This window comes from Pelobates fuscus, unplaced genomic scaffold (genome assembly GCF_036172605.1).
Source record: "Pelobates fuscus isolate aPelFus1 unplaced genomic scaffold, aPelFus1.pri scaffold_57, whole genome shotgun sequence".
Lineage (NCBI taxonomy): Eukaryota > Metazoa > Chordata > Amphibia > Anura > Pelobatidae > Pelobates > Pelobates fuscus.
Window position 1 is genome coordinate 76,617 of NW_026961940.1, and position 21,663 is coordinate 98,279.

The 21,663-nt window shown below is 41.9% G+C and overlaps 57 pseudogenes; all 57 read right to left on the reverse strand.

Moving 5' to 3' along the window:
* Window positions 1-93: 93 nt before the first annotated feature.
* Window positions 94-212, reverse strand: LOC134585232 (5S ribosomal RNA; annotated as a pseudogene).
* Window positions 213-771: 559 nt separating this feature from the next.
* LOC134585087 (5S ribosomal RNA) lies at window positions 772-890 on the reverse strand (annotated as a pseudogene).
* Window positions 891-1,024: 134 nt separating this feature from the next.
* LOC134584896 (5S ribosomal RNA) lies at window positions 1,025-1,143 on the reverse strand (annotated as a pseudogene).
* Window positions 1,144-1,277: 134 nt separating this feature from the next.
* On the reverse strand, window positions 1,278-1,396 carry LOC134585153 (5S ribosomal RNA; annotated as a pseudogene).
* A 225-nt stretch (window positions 1,397-1,621) lies between these two features.
* On the reverse strand, window positions 1,622-1,740 carry LOC134585147 (5S ribosomal RNA; annotated as a pseudogene).
* Window positions 1,741-2,117: 377 nt separating this feature from the next.
* LOC134585220 (5S ribosomal RNA) lies at window positions 2,118-2,236 on the reverse strand (annotated as a pseudogene).
* Window positions 2,237-3,038: 802 nt separating this feature from the next.
* Window positions 3,039-3,157, reverse strand: LOC134585088 (5S ribosomal RNA; annotated as a pseudogene).
* Window positions 3,158-3,291: 134 nt separating this feature from the next.
* Window positions 3,292-3,410, reverse strand: LOC134584898 (5S ribosomal RNA; annotated as a pseudogene).
* A 134-nt stretch (window positions 3,411-3,544) lies between these two features.
* Window positions 3,545-3,663, reverse strand: LOC134585001 (5S ribosomal RNA; annotated as a pseudogene).
* Window positions 3,664-3,888: 225 nt separating this feature from the next.
* On the reverse strand, window positions 3,889-4,007 carry LOC134585148 (5S ribosomal RNA; annotated as a pseudogene).
* A 377-nt stretch (window positions 4,008-4,384) lies between these two features.
* LOC134585221 (5S ribosomal RNA) lies at window positions 4,385-4,503 on the reverse strand (annotated as a pseudogene).
* Window positions 4,504-4,880: 377 nt separating this feature from the next.
* On the reverse strand, window positions 4,881-4,999 carry LOC134585256 (5S ribosomal RNA; annotated as a pseudogene).
* A 468-nt stretch (window positions 5,000-5,467) lies between these two features.
* LOC134585183 (5S ribosomal RNA) lies at window positions 5,468-5,586 on the reverse strand (annotated as a pseudogene).
* A 134-nt stretch (window positions 5,587-5,720) lies between these two features.
* Window positions 5,721-5,839, reverse strand: LOC134584962 (5S ribosomal RNA; annotated as a pseudogene).
* Window positions 5,840-5,973: 134 nt separating this feature from the next.
* LOC134585068 (5S ribosomal RNA) lies at window positions 5,974-6,092 on the reverse strand (annotated as a pseudogene).
* Window positions 6,093-6,226: 134 nt separating this feature from the next.
* On the reverse strand, window positions 6,227-6,345 carry LOC134585262 (5S ribosomal RNA; annotated as a pseudogene).
* Window positions 6,346-6,479: 134 nt separating this feature from the next.
* On the reverse strand, window positions 6,480-6,598 carry LOC134585228 (5S ribosomal RNA; annotated as a pseudogene).
* Window positions 6,599-7,157: 559 nt separating this feature from the next.
* On the reverse strand, window positions 7,158-7,276 carry LOC134584983 (5S ribosomal RNA; annotated as a pseudogene).
* Window positions 7,277-7,410: 134 nt separating this feature from the next.
* Window positions 7,411-7,529, reverse strand: LOC134584899 (5S ribosomal RNA; annotated as a pseudogene).
* A 387-nt stretch (window positions 7,530-7,916) lies between these two features.
* LOC134585229 (5S ribosomal RNA) lies at window positions 7,917-8,035 on the reverse strand (annotated as a pseudogene).
* A 559-nt stretch (window positions 8,036-8,594) lies between these two features.
* On the reverse strand, window positions 8,595-8,713 carry LOC134585128 (5S ribosomal RNA; annotated as a pseudogene).
* A 134-nt stretch (window positions 8,714-8,847) lies between these two features.
* On the reverse strand, window positions 8,848-8,966 carry LOC134585203 (5S ribosomal RNA; annotated as a pseudogene).
* A 559-nt stretch (window positions 8,967-9,525) lies between these two features.
* LOC134584973 (5S ribosomal RNA) lies at window positions 9,526-9,644 on the reverse strand (annotated as a pseudogene).
* Window positions 9,645-9,778: 134 nt separating this feature from the next.
* Window positions 9,779-9,897, reverse strand: LOC134584939 (5S ribosomal RNA; annotated as a pseudogene).
* A 134-nt stretch (window positions 9,898-10,031) lies between these two features.
* On the reverse strand, window positions 10,032-10,150 carry LOC134585155 (5S ribosomal RNA; annotated as a pseudogene).
* A 134-nt stretch (window positions 10,151-10,284) lies between these two features.
* Window positions 10,285-10,403, reverse strand: LOC134585053 (5S ribosomal RNA; annotated as a pseudogene).
* Window positions 10,404-10,537: 134 nt separating this feature from the next.
* On the reverse strand, window positions 10,538-10,656 carry LOC134585038 (5S ribosomal RNA; annotated as a pseudogene).
* A 134-nt stretch (window positions 10,657-10,790) lies between these two features.
* Window positions 10,791-10,909, reverse strand: LOC134585249 (5S ribosomal RNA; annotated as a pseudogene).
* A 559-nt stretch (window positions 10,910-11,468) lies between these two features.
* LOC134585138 (5S ribosomal RNA) lies at window positions 11,469-11,587 on the reverse strand (annotated as a pseudogene).
* A 377-nt stretch (window positions 11,588-11,964) lies between these two features.
* Window positions 11,965-12,083, reverse strand: LOC134585002 (5S ribosomal RNA; annotated as a pseudogene).
* Window positions 12,084-12,642: 559 nt separating this feature from the next.
* Window positions 12,643-12,761, reverse strand: LOC134585089 (5S ribosomal RNA; annotated as a pseudogene).
* Window positions 12,762-12,895: 134 nt separating this feature from the next.
* Window positions 12,896-13,014, reverse strand: LOC134584901 (5S ribosomal RNA; annotated as a pseudogene).
* Window positions 13,015-13,148: 134 nt separating this feature from the next.
* Window positions 13,149-13,267, reverse strand: LOC134585004 (5S ribosomal RNA; annotated as a pseudogene).
* Window positions 13,268-13,826: 559 nt separating this feature from the next.
* Window positions 13,827-13,945, reverse strand: LOC134585090 (5S ribosomal RNA; annotated as a pseudogene).
* Window positions 13,946-14,079: 134 nt separating this feature from the next.
* On the reverse strand, window positions 14,080-14,198 carry LOC134584902 (5S ribosomal RNA; annotated as a pseudogene).
* Window positions 14,199-14,332: 134 nt separating this feature from the next.
* Window positions 14,333-14,451, reverse strand: LOC134585005 (5S ribosomal RNA; annotated as a pseudogene).
* A 225-nt stretch (window positions 14,452-14,676) lies between these two features.
* LOC134585150 (5S ribosomal RNA) lies at window positions 14,677-14,795 on the reverse strand (annotated as a pseudogene).
* Window positions 14,796-15,172: 377 nt separating this feature from the next.
* Window positions 15,173-15,291, reverse strand: LOC134585166 (5S ribosomal RNA; annotated as a pseudogene).
* Window positions 15,292-15,425: 134 nt separating this feature from the next.
* On the reverse strand, window positions 15,426-15,544 carry LOC134585054 (5S ribosomal RNA; annotated as a pseudogene).
* A 134-nt stretch (window positions 15,545-15,678) lies between these two features.
* On the reverse strand, window positions 15,679-15,797 carry LOC134585039 (5S ribosomal RNA; annotated as a pseudogene).
* Window positions 15,798-15,931: 134 nt separating this feature from the next.
* On the reverse strand, window positions 15,932-16,050 carry LOC134585233 (5S ribosomal RNA; annotated as a pseudogene).
* A 559-nt stretch (window positions 16,051-16,609) lies between these two features.
* LOC134585091 (5S ribosomal RNA) lies at window positions 16,610-16,728 on the reverse strand (annotated as a pseudogene).
* A 134-nt stretch (window positions 16,729-16,862) lies between these two features.
* LOC134584903 (5S ribosomal RNA) lies at window positions 16,863-16,981 on the reverse strand (annotated as a pseudogene).
* A 134-nt stretch (window positions 16,982-17,115) lies between these two features.
* Window positions 17,116-17,234, reverse strand: LOC134585006 (5S ribosomal RNA; annotated as a pseudogene).
* Window positions 17,235-17,793: 559 nt separating this feature from the next.
* LOC134584904 (5S ribosomal RNA) lies at window positions 17,794-17,912 on the reverse strand (annotated as a pseudogene).
* Window positions 17,913-18,046: 134 nt separating this feature from the next.
* LOC134585003 (5S ribosomal RNA) lies at window positions 18,047-18,165 on the reverse strand (annotated as a pseudogene).
* A 134-nt stretch (window positions 18,166-18,299) lies between these two features.
* LOC134584923 (5S ribosomal RNA) lies at window positions 18,300-18,418 on the reverse strand (annotated as a pseudogene).
* Window positions 18,419-18,552: 134 nt separating this feature from the next.
* LOC134585248 (5S ribosomal RNA) lies at window positions 18,553-18,671 on the reverse strand (annotated as a pseudogene).
* Window positions 18,672-18,805: 134 nt separating this feature from the next.
* Window positions 18,806-18,924, reverse strand: LOC134585156 (5S ribosomal RNA; annotated as a pseudogene).
* A 134-nt stretch (window positions 18,925-19,058) lies between these two features.
* On the reverse strand, window positions 19,059-19,177 carry LOC134584925 (5S ribosomal RNA; annotated as a pseudogene).
* Window positions 19,178-19,311: 134 nt separating this feature from the next.
* LOC134584968 (5S ribosomal RNA) lies at window positions 19,312-19,430 on the reverse strand (annotated as a pseudogene).
* Window positions 19,431-19,564: 134 nt separating this feature from the next.
* LOC134585124 (5S ribosomal RNA) lies at window positions 19,565-19,683 on the reverse strand (annotated as a pseudogene).
* A 316-nt stretch (window positions 19,684-19,999) lies between these two features.
* LOC134585108 (5S ribosomal RNA) lies at window positions 20,000-20,118 on the reverse strand (annotated as a pseudogene).
* A 135-nt stretch (window positions 20,119-20,253) lies between these two features.
* Window positions 20,254-20,372, reverse strand: LOC134584905 (5S ribosomal RNA; annotated as a pseudogene).
* A 225-nt stretch (window positions 20,373-20,597) lies between these two features.
* Window positions 20,598-20,716, reverse strand: LOC134585251 (5S ribosomal RNA; annotated as a pseudogene).
* Window positions 20,717-20,850: 134 nt separating this feature from the next.
* LOC134585071 (5S ribosomal RNA) lies at window positions 20,851-20,969 on the reverse strand (annotated as a pseudogene).
* A 225-nt stretch (window positions 20,970-21,194) lies between these two features.
* On the reverse strand, window positions 21,195-21,313 carry LOC134584955 (5S ribosomal RNA; annotated as a pseudogene).
* Between the last annotated feature and the right edge of the window lie 350 nt (window positions 21,314-21,663).

The following is a 21,663-nucleotide window of genomic DNA, read 5'->3' on the forward strand; positions in this document are numbered from 1 at the left end:
CAAACTCTGGTTGCGACAAAAGACAAGACGCTTCTGGATAGGGAAAAAAGTGGTCTGATTATGACATCATAATGCAAAAAAGAAATAAACAAAAGCTTACGGCACCTGAGGTTCCTAGTTGGTCTCCCATACAAGTACTAACCAGGACCGAGTCTGGATGGCTTCCGAGATCTGAGAAGATCAGGCATTTTCAGACTGGTATGGCCGTAAGGGAAATTAAGAGAATGCGATCTCGCTAATGTTGGTAGAATATCAAACTCTGGTTGCGACAAAAGACAAGACGCTTCTGGATAGGGAAAAAAGTGGTCTGATTATGACATCATAATGCAAAAAAGAAATAAACAAAAGCTTACGGCACCTGAGGTTCCTAGTTTGTCTCCCATAGGGAAAAAAGTGGTCTGATTATGACATCAGAATGCAAAAAAGAAATAAACAAAAGCTTACGGCACCTGAGGTTCCTAGTTGGTCTCCCATACAAGTACTAACCAGGCCCGAGTCTGGATGGCTTCCGAGATCTGGCATTTTCAGACTGGTATGGCCGTAAGTGAAATTAAGAGAATGCGATCTCGCTAATGTTGGTAGAATATCAAACTCTGGTTACGACAAAAGACAAGACGCTTCTGGATAGGGAAAAAAGTGGTCTGATTATGACATCATAATGCAAAAAAGAAATAAACAAAAGCTTACGGCACCTGAGGTTCCTAGTTGGTCTCCCATAGGGAAAAAAGTGGTCTGATTATGACATCATAATGCAAAAAAGAAATAAACAAAAGCTTACGGCACCTGAGGTTCCTAGTTGGTCTCCCATACAAGTACTAACCAGGCCCGAGTCTGGATGGCTTCCGAGATCTGACGAGATCAGGCATTTTCAGACTGGTATGGACGTAAGTAAAATTAAGAGAATGCGATCTCGTTAATGTTGGTAGAATATCAAACTCTGGTTGCGACAAAAGACAAGATGCTTCTGGATAGGGAAAAAAGTGGTCTGATTATGACATCATAATGCAAAAAAGAAATAAACAAAAGCTTACGGCACCTGAGGTTCCTAGTTGGTCTCCCATACAAGTACTAACCAGGCCCGAGTCTGGATGGCTTCCGAGATCTGACGAGATCAGGCATTTTCAGACTGGTATGGCCGTAAGTGAAATTAAGAGAATGCGATCTCGCTAATGTTGGTAGAATATCAAACTCTGGTTGCGACAAAAGACAAGACGCTTCTGGATAGGGAAAAAAGTGGTCTGATTATGACATCATAATGCAAAAAATAAATAAACAAAAGCTTACGGCACCTGAGGTTCCTAGTTGGTCTCCCATACAAGTACTAACCAGGCCCGAGTCTGGATGGCTTCCAAGATCTGACGAGATCAGGCATTTTCAGACTGATATGGCCGTAAGTGAAACTAAGAGAATACGATCTCGCTAATGTTGGTAGAATATCAAACTCTGGTTGCGACAAAAGACAAGACGCTTCTGGATAGGGAAAAAAGTGGTCTGATTATGACATCATAATGCAAAAAAGAAATAAACAAAAGCTTACGGCACCTGAGGTTCCTAGTTGGTCTCCCATAGGGAAAAAAGTGGTCTGATTATGACATCATAATGCAAAAAAGAAATAAACAAAAGCTTACGGCACCTGAGGTTCCTAGTTGGTCTCCCATACAAGTACTAACCAGGCCTGAGTCTGGATGGCTTCCGAGATCTGACGAGATCAGGCATTTTCAGACTGGTATAGCCGTAAGTGAAATTAAGAGAATGCGATCTCGCTAATGTTGGTAGAATATCAAACTCTGGTTGCGACAAAAGACAAGACGCTTCTAGATAGGGAAAAAAGTGGTCTGATTATGACATCATAGTGCAAAAAAGAAATAAACAAAAGCTTACGGCACCTGAGGTTCCTAGTTGGTCTCCCATACAAGTACTAACCAGGCCAGAGTCTGGATGGCTACCGAGATCTGGCATTTTCAGACTGGTATGGCCGTAAGTGAAATTAAGAGAATGCGATCTCGCTAATGTTGGTAGAATATCAAACTCTGGTTGCGACAAAAGACAAGACGCTTCTGGATAGGGAAAAAAGTGGTCTGATTTTGACATCATAATGCAAAAAAGAAATAAACAAAAGCTTACGGCACCTGAGGTTCCTAGTTGGTCTCCCATACAAGTACTAACCAGGACCGAGTCTGGATGGCTTCCGAGATCTGACGAGATCAGGCATTTTTAGACTGGTATGGCCATAAGGGAAATTAAGAGAATGCGATCTCGCTAATGTTGGTAGAATATCAAACTCTGGTTGCGACAAAAGACAAGACGCTTCTGGATAGGGAAAAAAGTGGTCTGATTATGACATCAGAATGCAAAAAAGAAATAAACAAAAGCTTACGGCACCTGAGGTTCCTAGTTGGTCTCCCATACAAGTACTAACCAGGCCCGAGTCTGGATGGCTTCCGAGATCTGGCATTTTCAGACTGGTATGGCCATAAGTGAAATTAAGAGAATGCGATCTCGCTAATGTTGGTAGAATATCAAACTCTGGTTACGACAAAAGACAAGACGCTTCTGGATAGGGAAAAAAGTGGTCTGATTATGACATCATAATGCAAAAAAGAAATAAACAAAAGCTTACGGCACCTGAGGTTCCTAGTTTGTCTCCCATAGGGAAAAAAGTGGTCTGATTATGACATCAGAATGCAAAAAAAAAATAAACAAAAGCTTACGGCACCTGAGGTTCCTAGTTGGTCTCCCATACAAGTACTAACCAGGCCCGAGTCTGGATGGCTTCCGAGATCTGGCATTTTCAGACTGGTATGGCCGTAAGTGAAATTAAGAGAATGCGATCTCGCTAATGTTGGTAGAATATCAAACTCTGGTTACGACAAAAGACAAGACGCTTCTGGATAGGGAAAAAAGTGGTCTGATTATGACATCATAATGCAAAAAAGAAATAAACAAAAGCTTACGGCACCTGAGGTTCCTAGTTGGTCTCCCATAGGGAAAAAAGTGGTCTGATTATGACATCATAATGCAAAAAAGAAATAAACAAAAGCTTACGGCACCTGAGGTTCCTAGTTGGTCTCCCATACAAGTACTAACCAGGCCCGAGTCTGGATGGCTTCCGAGATCTGACGAGATCAGGCATTTTCAGACTGGTATGGACGTAAGTAAAATTAAGAGAATGCGATCTCGTTAATGTTGGTAGAATATCAAACTCTGGTTGCGACAAAAGACAAGATGCTTCTGGATAGGGAAAAAAGTGGTCTGATTATGACATCATAATGCAAAAAAGAAATAAACAAAAGCTTACGGCACCTGAGGTTCCTAGTTGGTCTCCCATACAAGTACTAACCAGGCCCGAGTCTGGATGGCTTCCGAGATCTGACGAGATCAGGCATTTTCAGACTGGTATGGCCGTAAGTGAAATTAAGAGAATGCGATCTCGCTAATGTTGGTAGAATATCAAACTCTGGTTGCGACAAAAGACAAGACGCTTCTGGATAGGGAAAAAAGTGGTCTGATTATGACATCATAATGCAAAAAATAAATAAACAAAAGCTTACGGCACCTGAGGTTCCTAGTTGGTCTCCCATACAAGTACTAACCAGGCCCGAGTCTGGATGGCTTCCGAGATCTGACGAGATCAGGCATTTTCAGACTGATATGGCCGTAAGTGAAACTAAGAGAATACGATCTCGCTAATGTTGGTAGAATATCAAACTCTGGTTGCGACAAAAGACAAGACGCTTCTGGATAGGGAAAAAAGTGGTCTGATTATGACATCATAATGCAAAAAAGAAATAAACAAAAGCTTACGGCACCTGAGGTTCCTAGTTGGTCTCCCATAGGGAAAAAAGTGGTCTGATTATGACATCATAATGCAAAAAAGAAATAAACAAAAGCTTACGGCACCTGAGGTTCCTAGTTGGTCTCCCATACAAGTACTAACCAGGCCTGAGTCTGGATGGCTTCCGAGATCTGACGAGATCAGGCATTTTCAGACTGGTATAGCCGTAAGTGAAATTAAGAGAATGCGATCTCGCTAATGTTGGTAGAATATCAAACTCTGGTTGCGACAAAAGACAAGACGCTTCTAGATAGGGAAAAAAGTGGTCTGATTATGACATCATAGTGCAAAAAAGAAATAAACAAAAGCTTACGGCACCTGAGGTTCCTAGTTGGTCTCCCATACAAGTACTAACCAGGCCAGAGTCTGGATGGCTACCGAGATCTGGCATTTTCAGACTGGTATGGCCGTAAGTGAAATTAAGAGAATGCGATCTCGCTAATGTTGGTAGAATATCAAACTCTGGTTGCGACAAAAGACAAGACGCTTCTGGATAGGGAAAAAAGTGGTCTGATTTTGACATCATAATGCAAAAAAGAAATAAACAAAAGCTTACGGCACCTGAGGTTCCTAGTTGGTCTCCCATACAAGTACTAACCAGGACCGAGTCTGGATGGCTTCCGAGATCTGACGAGATCAGGCATTTTTAGACTGGTATGGCCATAAGGGAAATTAAGAGAATGCGATCTCGCTAATGTTGGTAGAATATCAAACTCTGGTTGCGACAAAAGACAAGACGCTTCTGGATAGGGAAAAAAGTGGTCTGATTATGACATCAGAATGCAAAAAAGAAATAAACAAAAGCTTACGGCACCTGAGGTTCCTAGTTGGTCTCCCATACAAGTACTAACCAGGCCCGAGTCTGGATGGCTTCCGAGATCTGGCATTTTCAGACTGGTATGGCCATAAGTGAAATTAAGAGAATGCGATCTCGCTAATGTTGGTAGAATATCAAACTCTGGTTACGACAAAAGACAAGACGCTTCTGGATAGGGAAAAAAGTGGTCTGATTATGACATCATAATGCAAAAAAGAAATAAACAAAAGCTTACGGCACCTGAGGTTCCTAGTTGGTCTCCCATACAAGTACTAACCAGGACCGAGTCTGGATGGCTTCCGAGATCTGACAAGATCAGGCATTTTTAGACTGGTATGGCCATAAGGGAAATTAAGAGAATGCGATCTCGCTAATGTTGGTAGAATATCAAACTCTGGTTGCGACAAAAGACAAGACGCTTCTGGATAGGGAAAAAAGTGGTCTGATTATGACATCAGAATGCAAAAAAGAAATAAACAAAAGCTTACGGCACCTGAGGTTCCTAGTTGGTCTCCCATACAAGTACTAACCAGGCCCGAGTCTGGATGGCTTCCGAGATCTGGCATTTTCAGACTGGTATGGCCATAAGTGAAATTAAGAGAATGCGATCTCGCTAATGTTGGTAGAATATCAAACTCTGGTTACGACAAAAGACAAGACGCTTCTGGATAGGGAAAAAAGTGGTCTGATTATGACATCATAATGCAAAAAAGAAATAAACAAAAGCTTACGGCACCTGAGGTTCCTAGTTGGTCTCCCATAGGGAAAAAAGTGGTCTGATTATGACATCATAATGCAAAAAAGAAATAAACAAAAGCTCACGGCACCTGAGGTTCCTAGTTGGTCTCCCATACAAGTACTAACCAGGCCCGAGTCTGGATGGCTTCTAAGATCTGACGAGATCAGGCATTTTCAGACTGGTATGGACGTAAGTGAAATTAAGAGAATGCGATCTCGTTAATGTTGGTAGAATATCAAACTCTGGTTGCGACAAAAGACAAGATGCTTCTGGATAGGGAAAAAAGTGGTCTGATTATGACATCATAATGCAAAAAAGAAATAAACAAAAGCTTACGGCACCTGAGGTTCCTAGTTGGTCTCCCATACAAGTACTAACCAGGCCCGAGTCTGGATGGCTTCCGAGATCTGACGAGATCAGGCATTTTCAGACTGGTATGGCCGTAAATGAAATTAAGAGAATGCGATCTCGCTAATGTTGGTAGAATATCAAACTCTGGTTGCGACAAAAGACAAGACTCTTCTGGATAGGGAAAAAAGTGGTCTGATTATGACATCATAATGCAAAAAAGAAATAAACAAAAGCTTACGGCACCTGAGGTTCCTAGTTGGTCTCCCATACAAGTACTAACCAGGCCCGAGTCTGGATGGCTTCCGAGATCTGACAAGATCAGGCATTTTCAGACTGGTATGGCCGTAAGTGAAATTAAGAGAATGCGAACTCGCTAATGTTGGTAGAATATCAAACTCTGGTTGCGACAAAAGACAAGACGCTTCTGGATAGGGAAAAAAGTGGTCTGATTATGACATCATAGTGCAAAAAAGAAATAAACAAAAGCTTACAGCACCTGAGGTTCCTAGTTGGTCTCCCATACAAGTACTAACCAGGCCAGAGTCTGGATGGCTACCGAGATCTGACGATATCAGGCATTTTCAGACTGGTATGGCTGTAAGTTAAATTAAGAGAATGCGATCTCGCTAATGTTGGTAGAATATCAAACTCTGGTTGCGACAAAAGACAAGACGCTTCTGGATAGGGAAAAAAGTGGTCTGATTATGACATCATAATGCAAAAAAGAAATAAACAAAAGCTTACGGCACCTGAGGTTCCTAGTTGGTCTCCCATACAAGTACTAACCAGGACTGAGTCTGGATGGTTTCCGAGATCTGACGAGATCAGGCATTTTCAGACTGGTATGGCCGTAAAGGAAATTAAGAGAATGCGATCTCGCTAATGTTGGTAGAATATCAAACTCTGGTTGCGACAAAAGACAAGACGCTTCTGGATAGGGAAAAAAGTGGTCTGATTATGACATCATAATGCAAAAAAGAAATAAACAAAAGCTTACGGCACCTGAGGTTCCTAGTTGGTCTCCCATAGGGAAAAAAGTGGTCTGATTATGACATCAGAATGCAAAAAAGAAATAAACAAAAGCTTACGGCACCTGAGGTTCCTAGTTGGTCTCCCATACAAGTACTAACCAGGCCCGAGTCTGGATGGCTTCCGAGATCTGGCATTTTCAGACTGGTATGGCCGTAAGTGAAATTAAGAGAATGCGATCTCGCTAATGTTGGTAGAATATCAAACTCTGGTTACGACAAAAGACAAGACGCTTCTGGATAGGGAAAAAAGTGGTCTGATTATGACATCATAATGCAAAAAAGAAATAAACAAAAGCTTACGGCACCTGAGGTTCCTAGTTGGTCTCCCATAGGGAAAAAAGTGGTCTGATTATGACATCATAATGCAAAAAAGAAATAAACAAAAGCTTACGGCACCTGAGGTTCCTAGTTGGTCTCCCATACAAGTACTAACCAGGCCCGAGTCTGGATGGCTTCTGAGATCTGACGAGATCAGGCATTTTCAGACTGGTATGGACGTAAGTGAAATTAAGAGAATGCGATCTCGTTAATGTTGGTAGAATATCAAACTCTGGTTGCGACAAAAGACAAGATGCTTCTGGATAGGGAAAAAAGTGGTCTGATTATGACATCATAATGCAAAAAAGAAATAAACAAAAGCTTACGGCACCTGAGGTTCCTAGTTGGTCTCCCATACAAGTACTAACCAGGCCCGAGTCTGGATGGCTTCCGAGATCTGACGAGATCAGGCATTTTCAGACTGGTATGGCCGTAAGTGAAATTAAGAGAATGCGATCTCGCTAATGTTGGTAGAATATCAAACTCTGGTTGCGACAAAAGACAAGACGCTTCTGGATAGGGAAAAAAGTGGTCTGATTATGACATCATAGTGCAAAAAAGAAATAAACAAAAGCTTACGGCACCTGAGGTTCCTAGTTGATCTCCCATACAAGTACTAACCAGGCCAGAGTCTGGATGGCTACCGAGATCTGACGATATCAGGCATTTTCAGACTGGTATGGCTGTAAGTTAAATTAAGAGAATGCGATCTCGCTAATGTTGGTAGAATATCAAACTCTGGTTGCGACAAAAGACAAGACGCTTCTGGATAGGGAAAAAAGTGGTCTGATTATGACATCATAATGCAAAAAAGAAATAAACAAAAGCTTACGGCACCTGAGGTTCCTAGTTGGTCTCCCATACAAGTACTAACCAGGACTGAGTCTGGATGGTTTCCGAGATCTGACGAGATCAGGCATTTTCAGACTGGTATGGCCGTAAAGGAAATTAAGAGAATGCGATCTCGCTAATGTTGGTAGAATATCAAACTCTGGTTGCGACAAAAGACAAGACGCTTCTGGATAGGGAAAAAAGTGGTCTGATTATGACATCATAATGCAAAAAAGAAATAAACAAAAGCTTACGGCACCTGAGGTTCCTAGTTGGTCTCCCATAGGGAAAAAAGTGGTCTGATTATGACATCAGAATGCAAAAAAGAAATAAACAAAAGCTTACGGCACCTGAGGTTCCTAGTTGGTCTCCCATACAAGTACTAACCAGGCCCGAGTCTGGATGGCTTCCGAGATCTGGCATTTTCAGACTGGTATGGCCGTAAGTGAAATTAAGAGAATGCGATCTCGCTAATGTTGGTAGAATATCAAACTCTGGTTACGACAAAAGACAAGACGCTTCTGGATAGGGAAAAAAGTGGTCTGATTATGACATCATAATGCAAAAAAGAAATAAACAAAAGCTTACGGCACCTGAGGTTCCTAGTTGGTCTCCCATAGGGAAAAAAGTGGTCTGATTATGACATCATAATGCAAAAAAGAAATAAACAAAAGCTTACGGCACCTGAGGTTCCTAGTTGGTCTCCCATACAAGTACTAACCAGGCCCGAGCCTGGATGGCTTCCGAGATCTGACGAGATCAGGCATTTTCAGACTGGTATGGACGTAAGTGAAATTAAGAGAATGCGATCTCGTTAATGTTGGTAGAATATCAAACTCTGGTTGCGACAAAAGACAAGATGCTTCTGGATAGGGAAAAAAGTGGTCTGATTATGACATCATAATGCAAAAAAGAAATAAACAAAAGCTTACGGCACCTGAGGTTCCTAGTTGGTCTCCCATACAAGTACTAACCAGGACCGAGTCTGGATTGCTTCCGAGATCTGACAAGATCAGGCATTTTCAGACTGGTATGGCCGTAAGGGAAATTAAGAGAATGCGATCTCGCTAATGTTGGTAGAATATCAAACTCTGGTTGCGACAAAAGACAAGACGCTTCTGGATAGGGAAAAAAGTGGTCTGATTATGACATCATAATGCAAAAAAGAAATAAACAAAAGCTTACGGCACCTGAGGTTCCTAGTTTGTCTCCCATAGGGAAAAAAGTGGTCTGATTATGACATCAGAATGCAAAAAAGAAATAAACAAAAGCTTACGGCACCTGAGGTTCCTAGTTGGTCTCCCATACAAGTACTAACCAGGCCCGAGTCTGGATGGCTTCCGAGATCTGGCATTTTCAGACTGGTATGGCCGTAAGTGAAATTAAGAGAATGCGATCTCGCTAATGTTGGTAGAATATCAAACTCTGGTTACGACAAAAGACAAGACTCTTCTGGATAGGGAAAAAAGTGGTCTGATTATGACATCATAATGCAAAAAAGAAATAAACAAAAGCTTACGGCACCTGAGGTTCCTAGTTGGTCTCCCATAGGGAAAAAAGTGGTCTGATTATGACATCATAATGCAAAAAAGAAATAAACAAAAGCTTACGGCACCTGAGGTTCCTAGTTGGTCTCCCATACAAGTACTAACCAGGCCCGAGTCTGGATAGCTTCCGAGATCTGACGAGATCAGGCATTTTCAGACTGGTATGGACGTAAGTAAAATTAAGAGAATGCGATCTCGTTAATGTTGGTAGAATATCAAACTCTGGTTGCGACAAAAGACAAGATGCTTCTGGATAGGGAAAAAAGTGGTCTGATTATGACATCATAATGCAAAAAAGAAATAAACAAAAGCTTACAGCACCTGAGGTTCCTAGTTGGTCTCCCATACAAGTACTAACCAGGCCCGAGTCTGGATGGCTTCCGAGATCTGACGAGATCAGGCATTTTCAGACTGGTATGGCCGTAAGTGAAATTAAGAGAATGCGATCTCGCTAATGTTGGTAGAATATCAAACTCTGGTTGCGACAAAAGACAAGACGCTTCTGGATAGGGAAAAAAGTGGTCTGATTATGACATCATAATGCAAAAAAGAAATAAACAAAAGCTTACGGCACCTGAGGTTCCTAGTTGGTCTCCCATACAAGTACTAACCAGGCCCGAGACTGGATGGCTTCCGAGATCTGACGAGATCAGGCATTTTCAGACTGGTATGGCCGTAAGCGAAATTAAGAGAATGCGATCTCGCTAATGTTGGTAGAATATCAAACTCTGGTTGCGACAAAAGACAAGACGCTTCTGGATAGGGAAAAAAGTGGTCTGATTATGACATCATAATGCAAAAAAGAAATAAACAAAAGCTTACGGCACCTGAGGTTCCTAGTTGGTCTCCCATACAAGTACTAACCAGGACCGAGTCTGGATGGCTTCCGAGATCTGATGAGATCAGGCATTTTCAGACTGGTATGGCCGTAAGGGAAATTAAGAGAATGCGATCTCGCTAATGTTGGTAGAATATCAAACTCTGGTTGCGACAAAAGACAAGACGCTTCTGGATAGGGAAAAAAGTGGTCTGATTATGACATCATAATGCAAAAAAGAAATAAACAAAAGCTTACGGCACCTGAGGTTCCTAGTTGGTCTCCCATACAAGTACTAACCAGGCCCGAGTCTGGATGGGTTCCGAGATCTGACGAGATCAGGCATTTTCAGACTGGTATGGCCGTAAGTGAAATTAAGAGAATGCGATCTCGCTAATGTTGGTAGAATATCAAACTCTGGTTGCGACAAAAGACAAGACGCTTCTGGATAGGGAAAAAAGTGGTCTGATTATGACATCATAATGCAAAAAAGAAATAAACAAAAGCTTACGGCACCTGAGGTTCCTAGTTGGTCTCCCATACAAGTACTAACCAAGACCGAGTCTGGATGGCTTCCGAGATCTGAGAAGATCAGGCATTTTCAGACTGGTATGGCCGTAAGGGAAATTAAGAGAATGCGATCTCGCTAATGTTGGTAGAATATCAAACTCTGGTTGCGACAAAAGACAAGACGCTTCTGGATAGGGAAAAAAGTGGTCTGATTATGACATCATAATGCAAAAAAGAAATAAACAAAAGCTTACGGCACCTGAGGTTCCTAGTTTGTCTCCCATAGGGAAAAAAGTGGTCTGATTATGACATCAGAATGCAAAAAAGAAATAAACAAAAGCTTACGGCACCTGAGGTTCCTAGTTGGTCTCCCATACAAGTACTAACCAGGCCCGAGTCTGGATGGCTTCCGAGATCTGGCATTTTCAGACTGGTATGGCCGTAAGTGAAATTAAGAGAATGCGATCTCGCTAATGTTGGTAGAATATCAAACTCTGGTTACGACAAAAGACAAGACGCTTCTGGATAGGGAAAAAAGTGGTCTGATTATGACATCATAATGCAAAAAAGAAATAAACAAAAGCTTACGGCACCTGAGGTTCCTAGTTGGTCTCCCATAGGGAAAAAAGTGGTCTGATTATGACATCATAATGCAAAAAAGAAATAAACAAAAGCTTACGGCACCTGAGGTTCCTAGTTGGTCTCCCATACAAGTACTAACCAGGCCCGAGTCTGGATGGCTTCCGAGATCTGACGAGATCAGGCATTTTCAGACTGGTATGGACGTAAATAAAATTAAGAGAATGCGATCTCGTTAATGTTGGTAGAATATCAAACTCTGGTTGCGACAAAAGACAAGATGCTTCTGGATAGGGAAAAAAGTGGTCTGATTATGACATCATAATGCAAAAAAGAAATAAACAAAAGCTTACGGCACCTGAGGTTCCTAGTTGGTCTCCCATACAAGTACTAACCAGGCCCGAGTCTGGATGGCTTCCGAGATCTGGCATTTTCAGACTGGTATGGCCGTAAGTGAAATTAAGAGAATGCGATCTCGCTAATGTTGGTAGAATATCAAACTCTGGTTGCGACAAAAGACAAGACGCTTCTGGATAGGGAAAAAAGTGGTCTGATTATGACATCATAATGCAAAAAATAAATAAACAAAAGCTTACGGCACCTGAGGTTCCTAGTTGGTCTCCCATACAAGTACTAACCAGGCCCGAGTCTGGATGGCTTCCGAGATCTGACGAGATCAGGCATTTTCAGACTGATATGGCCGTAAGTGAAACTAAGAGAATACGATCTCGCTAATGTTGGTAGAATATCAAACTCTGGTTGCGACAAAAGACAAGACGCTTCTGGATAGGGAAAAAAGTGGTCTGATTATGACATCATAATGCAAAAAAGAAATAAACAAAAGCTTACGGCACCTGAGGTTCCTAGTTTGTCTCCCATAGGGAAAAAAGTGGTCTGATTATGACATCAGAATGCAAAAAAGAAATAAACAAAAGCTTACGGCACCTGAGGTTCCTAGTTGGTCTCCCATACAAGTACTAACCAGGCCCGAGTCTGGATGGCTTCCGAGATCTGGCATTTTCAGACTGGTATGGCCGTAAGTGAAATTAAGAGAATGCGATCTCGCTAATGTTGGTAGAATATCAAACTCTGGTTACGACAAAAGACAAGACGCTTCTGGATAGGGAAAAAAGTGGTCTGATTATGACATCATAATGCAAAAAAGAAATAAACAAAAGCTTACGGCACCTGAGGTTCCTAGTTGGTCTCCCATAGGGAAAAAAGTGGTCTGATTATGACATCATAATGCAAAAAAGAAATAAACAAAAGCTTACGGCACCTGAGGTTCCTAGTTGGTCTCCCATACAAGTACTAACCAGGCCCGAGTCTGGATGGCTTCCGAGATCTGACGAGATCAGGCATTTTCAGACTGGTATGGACGTAAGTAAAATTAAGAGAATGCGATCTCGTTAATGTTGGTAGAATATCAAACTCTGGTTGCGACAAAAGACAAGATGCTTCTGGATAGGGAAAAAAGTGGTCTGATTATGACATCATAATGCAAAAAAGAAATAAACAAAAGCTTACGGCACCTGAGGTTCCTAGTTGGTCTCCCATACAAGTACTAACCAGGCCCGAGTCTGGATGGCTTCCGAGATCTGACGAGATCAGGCATTTTCAGACTGGTATGGCCGTAAGTGAAATTAAGAGAATGCGATCTCGCTAATGTTGGTAGAATATCAAACTCTGGTTGCGACAAAAGACAAGACGCTTCTGGATAGGGAAAAAAGTGGTCTGATTATGACATCATAATGCAAAAAATAAATAAACAAAAGCTTACGGCACCTGAGGTTCCTAGTTGGTCTCCCATACAAGTACTAACCAGGCCCGAGTCTGGATGGCTTCCGAGATCTGACGAGATCAGGCATTTTCAGACTGATATGGCCGTAAGTGAAACTAAGAGAATACGATCTCGCTAATGTTGGTAGAATATCAAACTCTGGTTGCGACAAAAGACAAGACGCTTCTGGATAGGGAAAAAAGTGGTCTGATTATGACATCATAATGCAAAAAAGAAATAAACAAAAGCTTACGGCACCTGAGGTTCCTAGTTTGTCTCCCATAGGGAAAAAAGTGGTCTGATTATGACATCAGAATGCAAAAAAGAAATAAACAAAAGCTTACGGCACCTGAGGTTCCTAGTTGGTCTCCCATACAAGTACTAACCAGGCCCGAGTCTGGATGGCTTCCGAGATCTGGCATTTTCAGACTGGTATGGCCGTAAGTGAAATTAAGAGAATGCGATCTCGCTAATGTTGGTAGAATATCAAACTCTGGTTACGACAAAAGACAAGACGCTTCTGGATAGGGAAAAAAGTGGTCTGATTATGACATCATAATGCAAAAAAGAAATAAACAAAAGCTTACGGCACCTGAGGTTCCTAGTTGGTCTCCCATAGGGAAAAAAGTGGTCTGATTATGACATCATAATGCAAAAAAGAAATAAACAAAAGCTTACGGCACCTGAGGTTCCTAGTTGGTCTCCCATACAAGTACTAACCAGGCCCGAGTCTGGATGGCTTCCGAGATCTGACGAGATCAGGCATTTTCAGACTGGTATGGACGTAAGTAAAATTAAGAGAATGCGATCTCGTTAATGTTGGTAGAATATCAAACTCTGGTTGCGACAAAAGACAAGATGCTTCTGGATAGGGAAAAAAGTGGTCTGATTATGACATCATAATGCAAAAAAGAAATAAACAAAAGCTTACGGCACCTGAGGTTCCTAGTTGGTCTCCCATACAAGTACTAACCAGGCCCGAGTCTGGATGGCTTCCGAGATCTGACGAGATCAGGCATTTTCAGACTGGTATGGCCGTAAGTGAAATTAAGAGAATGCGATCTCGCTAATGTTGGTAGAATATCAAACTCTGGTTGCGACAAAAGACAAGACGCTTCTGGATAGGGAAAAAAGTGGTCTGATTATGACATCATAATGCAAAAAATAAATAAACAAAAGCTTACGGCACCTGAGGTTCCTAGTTGGTCTCCCATACAAGTACTAACCAGGCCCGAGTCTGGATGGCTTCCGAGATCTGACGAGATCAGGCATTTTCAGACTGATATGGCCGTAAGTGAAACTAAGAGAATACGATCTCGCTAATGTTGGTAGAATATCAAACTCTGGTTGCGACAAAAGACAAGACGCTTCTGGATAGGGAAAAAAGTGGTCTGATTATGACATCATAATGCAAAAAAGAAATAAACAAAAGCTTACGGCACCTGAGGTTCCTAGTTGGTCTCCCATAGGGAAAAAAGTGGTCTGATTATGACATCATAATGCAAAAAAGAAATAAACAAAAGCTTACGGCACCTGAGGTTCCTAGTTGGTCTCCCATACAAGTACTAACCAGGCCTGAGTCTGGATGGCTTCCGAGATCTGACGAGATCAGGCATTTTCAGACTGGTATAGCCGTAAGTGAAATTAAGAGAATGCGATCTCGCTAATGTTGGTAGAATATCAAACTCTGGTTGCGACAAAAGACAAGACGCTTCTAGATAGGGAAAAAAGTGGTCTGATTATGACATCATAGTGCAAAAAAGAAATAAACAAAAGCTTACGGCACCTGAGGTTCCTAGTTGGTCTCCCATACAAGTACTAACCAGGCCAGAGTCTGGATGGCTACCGAGATCTGGCATTTTCAGACTGGTATGGCCGTAAGTGAAATTAAGAGAATGCGATCTCGCTAATGTTGGTAGAATATCAAACTCTGGTTGCGACAAAAGACAAGACGCTTCTGGATAGGGAAAAAAGTGGTCTGATTATGACATCATAATGCAAAAAAGAAATAAACAAAAGCTTACGGCACCTGAGGTTCCTAGTTGGTCTCCCATACAAGTACTAACCAGGCCCGAGACTGGATGGCTTCCGAGATCTGACGAGATCAGGCATTTTCAGACTGGTATGGCCGTAAGCGAAATTAAGAGAATGCGATCTCGCTAATGTTGGTAGAATATCAAACTCTGGTTGCGACAAAAGACAAGACGCTTCTGGATAGGGAAAAAAGTGGTCTGATTATGACATCATAATGCAAAAAAGAAATAAACAAAAGCTTACGGCACCTGAGGTTCCTAGTTGGTCTCCCATACAAGTACTAACCAGGACCGAGTCTGGATGGCTTCCGAGATCTGATGAGATCAGGCATTTTCAGACTGGTATGGCCGTAAGGGAAATTAAGAGAATGCGATCTCGCTAATGTTGGTAGAATATCAAACTCTGGTTGCGACAAAAGACAAGACGCTTCTGGATAGGGAAAAAAGTGGTCTGATTATGACATCATAATGCAAAAAAGAAATAAACAAAAGCTTACGGCACCTGAGGTTCCTAGTTGGTCTCCCATACAAGTACTAACCAGGCCCGAGTCTGGATGGGTTCCGAGATCTGACGAGATCAGGCATTTTCAGACTGGTATGGCCGTAAGTGAAATTAAGAGAATGCGATCTCGCTAATGTTGGTAGAATATCAAACTCTGGTTGCGACAAAAGACAAGACGCTTCTGGATAGGGAAAAAAGTGGTCTGATTATGACATCATAATGCAAAAAAGAAATAAACAAAAGCTTACGGCACCTGAGGTTCCTAGTTGGTCTCCCATACAAGTACTAACCAGGACCGAGTCTGGATGGCTTCCGAGATCTGAGAAGATCAGGCATTTTCAGACTGGTATGGCCGTAAGGGAAATTAAGAGAATGCGATCTCGCTAATGTTGGTAGAATATCAAACTCTGGTTGCGACAAAAGACAAGACGCTTCTGGATAGGGAAAAAAGTGGTCTGATTATGACATCATAATGCAAAAAAGAAATAAACAAAAGCTTACGGCACCTGAGGTTCCTAGTTTGTCTCCCATAGGGAAAAAAGTGGTCTGATTATGACATCAGAATGCAAAAAAGAAATAAACAAAAGCTTACGGCACCTGAGGTTCCTAGTTGGTCTCCCATACAAGTACTAACCAGGCCCGAGTCTGGATGGCTTCCGAGATCTGGCATTTTCAGACTGGTATGGCCGTAAGTGAAATTAAGAGAATGCGATCTCGCTAATGTTGGTAGAATATCAAACTCTGGTTACGACAAAAGACAAGACGCTTCTGGATAGGGAAAAAAGTGGTCTGATTATGACATCATAATGCAAAAAAGAAATAAACAAAAGCTTACGGCACCTGAGGTTCCTAGTTGGTCTCCCATAGGGAAAAAAGTGGTCTGATTATGACATCATAATGCAAAAAAGAAATAAACAAAAGCTTACGGCACCTGAGGTTCCTAGTTGGTCTCCCATACAAGTACTAACCAGGCCCGAGTCTGGATGGCTTCCGAGATCTGACGAGATCAGGCATTTTCAGACTGGTATGGACGTAAGTAAAATTAAGAGAATGCGATCTCGTTAATGTTGGTAGAATATCAAACTCTGGTTGCGACAAAAGACAAGATGCTTCTGGATAGGGAAAAAAGTGGTCTGATTATGACATCATAATGCAAAAAAGAAATAAACAAAAGCTTACGGCACCTGAGGTTCCTAGTTGGTCTCCCATACAAGTACTAACCAGGCCCGAGTCTGGATGGCTTCCGAGATCTGACGAGATCAGGCATTTTCAGACTGGTATGGCCGTAAGTGAAATTAAGAGAATGCGATCTCGCTAATGTTGGTAGAATATCAAACTCTGGTTGCGACAAAAGACAAGACGCTTCTGGATAGGGAAAAAAGTGGTCTGATTATGACATCATAATGCAAAAAATAAATAAACAAAAGCTTACGGCACCTGAGGTTCCTAGTTGGTCTCCCATACAAGTACTAACCAGGCCCGAGTCTGGATGGCTTCCGAGATCTGACGAGATCAGGCATTTTCAGACTGATATGGCCGTAAGTGAAACTAAGAGAATACGATCTCGCTAATGTTGGTAGAATATCAAACTCTGGTTGCGACAAAAGACAAGACGCTTCTGGATAGGGAAAAAAGTGGTCTGATTATGACATCATAATGCAAAAAAGAAATAAACAAAAGCTTACGGCACCTGAGGTTCCTAGTTGGTCTCCCATAGGGAAAAAAGTGGTCTGATTATGACATCAGAATGCAAAAAAGAAATAAACAAAAGCTTACGGCACCTGAGGTTCCTAGTTGGTCTCCCATACAAGTACTAACCAGGCCCGAGTCTGGATGGCTTCCGAGATCTGGCATTTTCAGACTGGTATGGCCGTAAGTGAAATTAAGAGAATGCGATCTCGCTAATGTTGGTAGAATATCAAACTCTGGTTACGACAAAAGACAAGACGCTTCTGGATAGGGAAAAAAGTGGTCTGATTATGACATCATAATGCAAAAAAGAAATAAACAAAAGCTTACGGTACCTGAGGTTCCTAGTTGGTCTCCCATAGGGAAAAAAGTGGTCTGATTATGACATCATAATGCAAAAAAGAAATAAACAAAAGCTTACGGCACCTGAGGTTCCTAGTTGGTCTCCCATACAAGTACTAACCAGGCCCGAGTCTGGATGGCTTCCGAGATCTGACGAGATCAGGCATTTTCAGACTGGTATGGCCGTAAGTGAAATTAAGAGAATGCGATCTCGCTAATGTTGGTAGAATATCAAACTCTGGTTGCGACAAAAGACAAGACGCTTCTGGATAGGGAAAAAAGTGGTCTGATTATGACATCATAATGCAAAAAAGAAATAAACAAAAGCTTACGGCACCTGAGGTTCCTAGTTGGTCTCCCATACAAGTACTAACCAGGCCCAAGTCTGGATGGCTTCCGAGATCTGACGAGATCAGGCATTTTCAGACTGGTATGGCCGTAAGCTAAATTAAGAGAATGCGATCTCGCTAATGTTGGTAGAATATCAAACTCTGGTTGCGACAAAAGACAAGACGCTTCTGGATAGGGAAAAAAGTGGTCTGATTATGACATCATAATGCAAAAAAGAAATAAACAAAAGCTTACGGCACCTGAGGTTCCTAGTTGGTCTCCCATACAAGTACTAACCAGGCCCGAGTCTGGATGGCTTCCGAGATCTGACGAGATCAGGCATTTTCAGACCGGTATGGCCGTAAGAGAAATTAAGAGAATGCCATCTCGCTAATGTTGGTAGAATATCAAACTCTGGTTGCGACAAAAGACAAGATGCTTCTGGATAGGGAAAAAAGTGGTCTGATTATGACATCATAATGCAAAAAAGAAAAAAACAAAAGCTCACGGCACCTGAGGTTCCTAGTTGGTCTCCCATACAAGTACTAACCAGGCCCGAGTCTGGATGGCTTCTGAGATCTGACGAGATCAGGCATTTTCAGACTGGTATGGCCGTAAGTGAAATTAAGAGAATGCGATCTCGCTAATGTTGGTAGAATATCAAACTCTGGTTGCGACAAAAGACAAGACGCTTCTGGATAGGGAAAAAAGTGGTCTGATTATGACATCATAATGCAAAAAAGAAATAAACAAAAGCTTACGGCACCTGAGGTTCCTAGTTGGTCTCCCATACAAGTACTAACCAGGCCCAAGTCTGGACGGCTTCCGAGATCTGACGAGATCAGGCATTTTCAGACTGGTATGGCAGTAAGCTAAATTAAGAGAATGCGATCTCGCTAATGTTGGTAGAATATCAAACTCTGGTTGCGACAAAAGACAAGACGCTTCTGGATAGGGAAAAAAGTGGTCTGATTATGACATCATAATGCAAAAAAGAAATAAACAAAAGCTTACGGCACCTGAGGTTCCTAGTTGGTCTCCCATACAAGTACTAACCAGGCCCGAGTCTGGATGGCTTCCGAGATCTGACGAGATCAGGCATTTTCAGACCGGTATGGCCGTAAGAGAAATTAAGAGAATGCCATCTCGCTAATGTTGGTAGAATATCAAACTCTGGTTGCGACAAAAGACAAGATGCTTCTGGATAGGGAAAAAAGTGGTCTGATTATGACATCATAATGCAAAAAAGAAATAAACAAAAGCTCACGGCACCTGAGGTTCCTAGTTGGTCTCCCATACAAGTACTAACCAGGCCCGAGTCTGGATGGCTTCCGAGATCTGACGAGATCAGGCATTTTCAGACTGGTATGGCCGTAAGTGAAATTAAGAGAATGCGATCTCGCTAATGTTGGTAGAATATCAAACTCTGGTTGCGACAAAAGACAAGACGCTTCTGGATAGGGAAAAAAATGGTCTGATTATGACATCATAATGCAAAAAAGAAATAAACAAAAGCTCACGGCACCTGAGGTTCCTAGTTGGTCTCCCATACAAGTAATAACCAGGCCCAAGTCTGGATGGCTTCCGAGATCTGACGAGATCAGGCATTTTCAGACTGGTATGGCCGTAAGTGAAATTAAGAGAATGCGATCTCGCTAATGTTGGTAGAATATCAAACTCTGGTTGCAACAAAAGACGAGACGCTTCTGGATAGGGAAAAAAGTGGTCTGATTATGACATCATAATGCAAACAAGAAATAAACAAAAGCTTACGGCACCTGAGGTTCCTAGTTGGTCTCCCATAGGGAAAAAAGTGGTCTGATTATGACATCATAATGCAAAAAAGAAATAAACAAAAGCTTACGGCACCTGAGGTTCCTAGTTGGTCTCCCATAGGGAAAAAAGTGGTCTGATTATGACATCATAATGCAAAAAAGAAATAAACAAAAGCTTACGGCACCTGAGGTTCCTAGTTGGTCTCCCATACAAGTACTAACCATGCCCGAGTCTGGATGGCTTCCGAGATCTGACGAGATCAGGCATTTTCAGACTGGTATGGCCGTAAGTGAAATTAAGAGAATGCGATCTCGCTAATGTTGGTAGAATATCAAACTCTGGTTGCGACAAAAGACAAGACGCTTCTGGATAGGGAAAAAAAGTGGTCTGATTATGACATCATAATGCAAAAAAGAAATAAACAAAAGCTTACGGCACCTGAGGTTCCTAGTTGGTCTCCCATACAAGTACTAACCAGGCCCGAGTCTGGATGGCTTCCGAGATCTGACGAGATCAGGCATTTTCAGACTGGTATGGCCGTAAGTGAAATTACGAGAATGCGATCTCGCTAATGTTGGTAGAATATCAAACTCTGGTTGCGACAAAAGACAAGACGCTTCTGGATAGGAAAAAAAGTGGTCTGATTATGACATCATAATGCAAAAAAGAAATAAACAAAAGCTTACGGCACCTGAGGTTCCTAGTTGGTCTCCCATAGGGAAAAAAGTGGTCTGATTATGACATCATAATGCAAAAAAGAAATAAAAAAAAGCTTACGTCACCTGAGGTTCCTAGTTGGTCTCCCATACAAGTACTAACCAGGCCCAAGTCTGGATGGCTTCCGAGATCTGACGAGATCAGGCATTTTGAAACTGGTATGGCTGTAAGTGAAATTAAGAGAATGCGATCTCGCTAATGTTGGTAGAATATCAAACTCTGGTTGCGACAAAAGACAAGACGCTTCTGGATAGGGAAAAAAGTGGTCTGATTATGACATCATAATGCAAAAAAGAAATAAACAAAAGCTTACGGCACCTGAGGTTCCTAGTTGGTCTCCCATACAAGTACTAACCAGGCCCAAGTCTGGATGGCTTCCGAGATCTGACGAGATCAGGCATTTTCAGACTGGTATGGCCGTAAGTGAAATTAAGAGAATGCGATCTCGCTAATGTTGGTAGAATATCAAACTCTGGTTGCTACAAAAGACAAGACGCTTCTGGATAGGGAAAAAAGTGGTCTGATTATGACATCATAATGCAAAAAAGAAATAAACAAAAGCTTACGGCACCTGAGGTTCCTAGTTGGTCTCCCATAGGGAAAAAAGTGGTCTGATTATGACATCATAATGCAAAAAAGAAATAAACGAAAGCTTACGTCACCTGAGGTTCCTAGTTGGTCTCCCATACAAGTACTAACCAGGCCCGAGTCTGGATGGCTTCCGAGATCTGACGAGATCAGGCATTTTCAGACTGGTATGGACGTAAGTAAAATTAAGAGAATGCGATCTCGTTAATGTTGGTAGAATATCAAACTCTGGTTGCGACAAAAGACAAGATGCTTCTGGATAGGGAAAAAAGTGGTCTGATTATGACATCATAATGCAAAAAAGAAATAAACAAAAGCTTACGGCACCTGAGGTTCCTAGTTGGTCTCCCATACAAGTACTAACCAGGCCCGAGTCTGGATGGCTTCCGAGATCTGGCATTTTCAGACTGGTATGGCCGTAAGTGAAATTAAGAGAATGCGATCTCGCTAATGTTGGTAGAATATCAAACTCTGGTTGCGACAAAAGACAAGACGCTTCTGGATAGGGAAAAAAGTGGTCTGATTATGACA